At 38.7% G+C, this 5,655-nt stretch overlaps 1 pseudogene; it reads right to left on the reverse strand.

Moving 5' to 3' along the window:
- Positions 1–4,474: 4,474 nt before the first annotated feature.
- Positions 4,475–5,323, reverse strand: LOC124099093 (BCL2/adenovirus E1B 19 kDa protein-interacting protein 2-like; annotated as a pseudogene).
- Positions 5,324–5,655: the final 332 nt, after the last annotated feature.

Here is a 5,655-nt window from a genome sequence, read left to right on the forward strand (position 1 = left end):
TAAACTAGCTTCCGTTCCATTTCCTTCGTGTTCCGGTAGGAAACAGAGGCGGGTCACTGTGGTTCCGCTTTCAATCGCGGCCTCCTGGAACCCGCAGACTCCCAAACTAGACTCCAAACTAGGCTCCCAGCCATTTACACTTCTGAGGTGGAGTCAAGCTCGAGTGCAGCGAGGGTGCGCTGTGTGAGGCGGACCTGGACCGGACAGCCGAGAGTGGAGGGAGTAATCAGTTAAACAAAATTGGGGATTGGGTTTGTAGCTCAGTGGTAGAGCACTTACCTAGAATGTGTGAGGCACTGGGTTCGATTCTCAGCACCGCATATAAATAAATATTGTCCATTGACAACTAAGGAAATATTATATTTAAAAAAATTGCTGATGACTCCAGTAAGAGAAGGCCCAGAACTTTGCATTGTCTTAGGGGAAAGTTGCTACTCTTCTCAGAACCATCTGCAACCCCCAAAGAGGTTTTAAAAAATTACCATAAGGCATGCTGTCTGATATACTGTTCCCCCCCACACACTCTTTATTCTTAATATAGCCTCAGAACTTGAGAAATAGGTTTCATTTTTTTCAGAAATGGATTTAAATATCAAAAAATGCAAGAGAAAGATGTGAAAGGATGACAACTTGTGTATGTCCTCCACTACCTCCAGACATTTACAAAAGATCACTCTGTTATAAGTATCCCAGACTATACCTTAACATAGATACCTTCTACACCAACATCTTATGTCATCTTGTACAGAGTAGTTATTAATATCTGAAAGTAATTCACATATTTATGTGCTTAAGGGCTTATTGTATATATTTCCCTGACAGAATGTGTACTCCATAAAGACATAGGCTTTGACTTATTGTTATTGCATTAAACCATTGATGAGTCCATAGCAGAATGTTGCTACAATTCTAGTTTCTAGAACCATACATAGCATACTAAAGTACATACTAGAGTGGATTCTAGAGTACAAAGGAAGAAATAGATACGGAGAAAACAAGTAATCCGCCCAATTTCATACATCTAATATAGGCAGATTCAAATGCAGAACCCTCTAACTTTGACATTCTTGTTCATTCTGGAATCTTTGAGGGCCTTTGACTTTAGGCATACATAAAGTTGGGCGTGTGGGGGGGGGTTGTATTAACACACATTACCGAGTAGCTTAGACATTCTACTTAATAGATCTGAATCTAAGAATCTAAAAAACACTTCAGATGATCCTGATGCAGTGAGTTCCCAGCCAAAACTTTGAAAAGCCTTGGCCCTGTGGCTTATTTAGCTTATTCATAACTCTGTCTACCCTTAGAATACACATAAGAAAAATTGGGATAGAGCTTTTGCACAGTGGTAGAGCACTTACCTTTCCTAGAATGGGTGAAACCCTGGATTTGATAGCTAGCACAGAAAAAAAGAAAGAAAGAAAAAGCTACAGAAAGAAATAAAAAAATCAATATAAATGATATCATATTAGAAGTATTAACCTGGAATAACATGGATGAATCTCAAAGGCATTATGTTCAGTAAAAGGACCCAGATTCAAGAAGAGCATGCCCTGTATTATTCCACTTATGTAACATCCTGAAGAAGCTGGAGCTACAGGGACAGATCAGATTAGTGTTTACCAGGGGATGGGGAGGTAAGGAGGAGATTGACAATGAAGGGGCATGAGGGGATTTTGGGGGGGTTACTGAAATACTCTCCCCTGATTCTAGTGGTGGATATAAGTCCTTTCATGCTTATTAAGACTCTGAGATATGGACACCTAAAAAGTATGAATCTTGCTGTATATAAATTTTATCTCAAAAAACCTGACTGTAATAAGAAAGACAACTAATGGGATAATTCTGATTATCCACAAATTAAACCATAAAGAGAACTTCAATAAATTCCAATAATTCCTTAAAATCCATCCTTTGAAAATCTGTAACTAGCACAGCTGTTCGTTCACAGCAATCATTTATAAGTGACAGAACTCAAGCCTGAAAAGTCAAAGTGTTTTTCCTCCTCCCTCTTTCATTTTGGTTTCGATTACCAGTCATTTTACCCCTTGAAATATGTTTTCTAAAAACAATGCATCTTTGGCAAGAGGCAGCAAATCAACAGAAATCAGTCCTGATATGGATCAGTGGCTTTGTCCTAGATGCCTTGTGAATTTTATATTAATCAATTCAACAAACCTGCCATGAAAAAGAAAAAATCAAAATCATCCTATATTCCAGTGGTAGATGCTGTGTAATAAGCTACCCTAAAATTCAGTGACTTAAAACAACTACTCTCTCTCATCGTTCTTAGGTTGACTTGGCTGAGCTGGGGGGTTCCAGCTTGGGGTCTTCCATATGATGGTAGTCACGTAGCAGGTAGTCTGGACTGGATATCCCAGATGGTTTCTTCACCCACACATATGATGTTTCCGCTGGAATAGCTGAAAGAAACAGGCTGGCTAGGCATCTCTACCAGCCCCCATGGTTTCTCTGGGGCTTCCTCATTGAGCTGCTGGCTTGCTCACAGTGAGCTTTCCAAAAGGCCCTGGCTAAAGATGCATGGCATTTTTAGTGAGGGGGCCAGCCCAGATTGAAATCAATTGTATTGCATTCGTCTTGGAGTATCAGCAGGAGAGGCTCATTAGGGACAATTTTGCAGACTAGCTACCACATCCTAAGAGACTCCTTTTTATTATTCCTAGAAGACTTTTACTTTATTTATTTTTGAGGCACAAATAGAATTTATTTCAATGTATAGGTACTTACCAAATGAAACAAGAAGCTTACACACTTATATCAAATGTTTCATCCCAAACAGCACATTATAATAATGCTCTAAGACATAAAAATTAACTTAATTCATAGTATTATTGTCAAATAGATTCAACAGAAACTTGAAAGCACATAATCGCTGAGTATTTCAAACTCTACTGACTTTAAGTAATTGATATGGAAGTATTTTGGTGAAATGCCCACAGGCAGAACAGTTTAAAAAGCAGCCCTGAGTTGGGCATGGTGGCACATACCTGTAATCCCAGCCTTTCAGGAAGCTGAGACAGGAGGATTGCAAGTTCAAGGCCAGCCTCAGCAATTTAGCAAGACCCTGCCTCAAAATAAAAAAATAAAAAGAGCTGGGGATGTGGCTCAGCGGTTAAGTGTCCCTGGGTTCAATCCCTGGTACCAAAACAGACAAACGAACAAAAAATCCAAACAAACAAACAACAACAACAAACGCAGCCCGTTTCCTACAGAAATTGTGACAGTGACCACTTATCACATTCTCTGCAATATTTCAAAGCACTTCCACATTCGGCAGAGCAATACCCTGGACACCAGTTTATTTCACATTAGTGAACAAATCCAAGACTTTTGTAAAAAGTCTTGACTTTGGGCCAGAAGACAAAATATTCCATATATGGAATACCCAACACACACACACACCCCTAGTATATTAAATTTCTACTTCTAAAAATAGCTTTTTGACTTGTTTTCAGAGAGGAAAAAGTATACAATTCACTTTATTTGTGTTTTTAATTAATGAACAATATACATTAAGTGAGAAAAAAAAGCTAATGGTACATATCTACTTAGGTTATGTATATGATATTGGGTGTTCATGAGAATCAGTGTAACTGAACCTTATCTTAGAGCAACATAATTTTCTAAAGTTACCTAGAAAATGTATTCAACCTTTTACAAAATCAAAACATCTAATATGCATTTTATAAGACCATAGTCTCATGCCGTGCTCAGTGGCACACACCTGTAATCCCAGCAGCTTGGGAGGCTGATGCAGGACTATTTCAAGTTCAAAGCCAGCCTCAGCAATTTAGTGAGGACCTAAGCAACTTATCAAGACCCTGTCTTTAAATAAAATATAAAAAGGGCTGGGAATGAAGCTCAGTGGTTGAGCACTCCTGGGTTCATGCCCTGGTACCAAAAAAATTTATTTACTTGCCTGTTCTTCTACAAAATAGGTATACATTACAAATATTGCTCAAAAAGTAAAAATATATATTATTTCTTTTCTTTGCTATATATACATATAGTTTCCTGAAAATGCATCATCTTTCAATAAACAAATGCAAAAACTGCCTTATATAGTTCTCTGCTATTCATTATTATAAAATACTAAATTATTACAATATAATTAATTAGCTCCTAATTCAAGGGGCTGGGGTTGTAGCTCAGTGTAGGAGCACTTACTTGCCTTGCGTGAGTGAGGCACTGCATTTGATTCTCAGTACCACATAAAAATAAGTAAATAAAGGTATTAAGTCCATCTACAACTAAAAATTTAAAAAGAGCTAAATTCAAGAGATTTGTAAACCAATATAGCAGCAAACAGTCCCCTGTACAAAAGTCTATTAAGAAAAAGTCAATTTTGTTACAGATTACATAAAAATGCCAGTCAATAAATGCAGTATAAATGCAAAAAAGAGCCTTGCTTCATCAGCATGTTCTTCAGTCTTGTTTGAACTAGAGGCCAAACTTACTGTTCACTTTTTGGTTCATCTTGTTTTACATTAAGCTCTTGATCAACTTGTTTCATGTATTCTGGTAAGCCAGCATATTCCATGGGAACAAGTTCTGGTAGTTCTGCTAAATTAAAGACATAGGTATGATGATTAGGGATTTTAGTTTTTTTCCATGAGTTTTTATCAATTTGCTGATAGCATTTTATAAGCCATCCCAGACTGGGCATTTTTCTTTGAGTTGTTGCACCATTTAAATAAACTATCATGTGGTTTATTACTTGCCCCAAAGTGCCAATAACATACTTAAAGAGACTGTCCATCCGGTATAGTTAGATTGATCACTTTCAGATATAAAACAGACAACAAACCCAACGGCATTTAATCGATCCCTGTAATATCTTCCATAGCTGATAACTTTTTTATAGGGTTCAGTTGCCTTCACGTCAACCCCCTGGTGCTGTTCTAAAATCCTGAACATATGCCAGCATCAAACATCTTCTGTTTCCTGTGCTGCTGTATACTCAGGGATGGAGCCTTTCCTAATTACTTCCAAAGTTTGGGGTTTAGGAAGATCATCTTCCCACCCACATTCGTTACTGTTCTCTGATGGTGTATCCAAACCATCTAAGTCAATCTCCCCACTTTCATCCAGATCATCTAACACAGAGCCATCACTTTGGTCCAGTGTCAGGCTGATGTCTGGAGCCATTAGCTTCTCACTTTTTTTCCATTAACGTCTAGTGAGCCAGGCTGGCTCTCTGGTCCATTACATCTAGTATATCTGCTCCAATACCATCATCTTCTGGTAAAGGTATTGGAAAATCTTCATCTTGTCATTCTTCTTTCAGTTCTACACCTTGCATTCTCAGCCTAGATTCTATGTCAACCACTGACATAGAACCAACATTCCCAGAGGAAGCCTTGGCCCCCTCATCCTCTGTGCCCCTCTAGGCAGGCGGCATGGGCCAGGTTGCAGGAGGCAGCCCCAAGCAAAGCCCACTTCCATAGGTGGGTGGTACAGACTCCAGTCCAGTTCCCCAGCCCAGTTCCCCCACCGCAGCGGCAGGAGCAGTGGCAGAAGCTGACCGGGAGGCAGTCCTAGGAGACTTTTAATTTAGCCCATTCACATCATCACTCTACTCTGATGGCTTTAAAAGTTCTTTTTTTAATTAAAATTTTTAAAAAATTTCCAATC

This window comes from Marmota monax, unplaced genomic scaffold (genome assembly GCF_021218885.2).
Source record: "Marmota monax isolate L192 unplaced genomic scaffold, Marmota_monax_Labrador192_F-V1.1 WCK01_AAM20220418_F8-fsc00011, whole genome shotgun sequence".
NCBI classification, from domain to species: Eukaryota; Metazoa; Chordata; class Mammalia; order Rodentia; family Sciuridae; genus Marmota; species Marmota monax.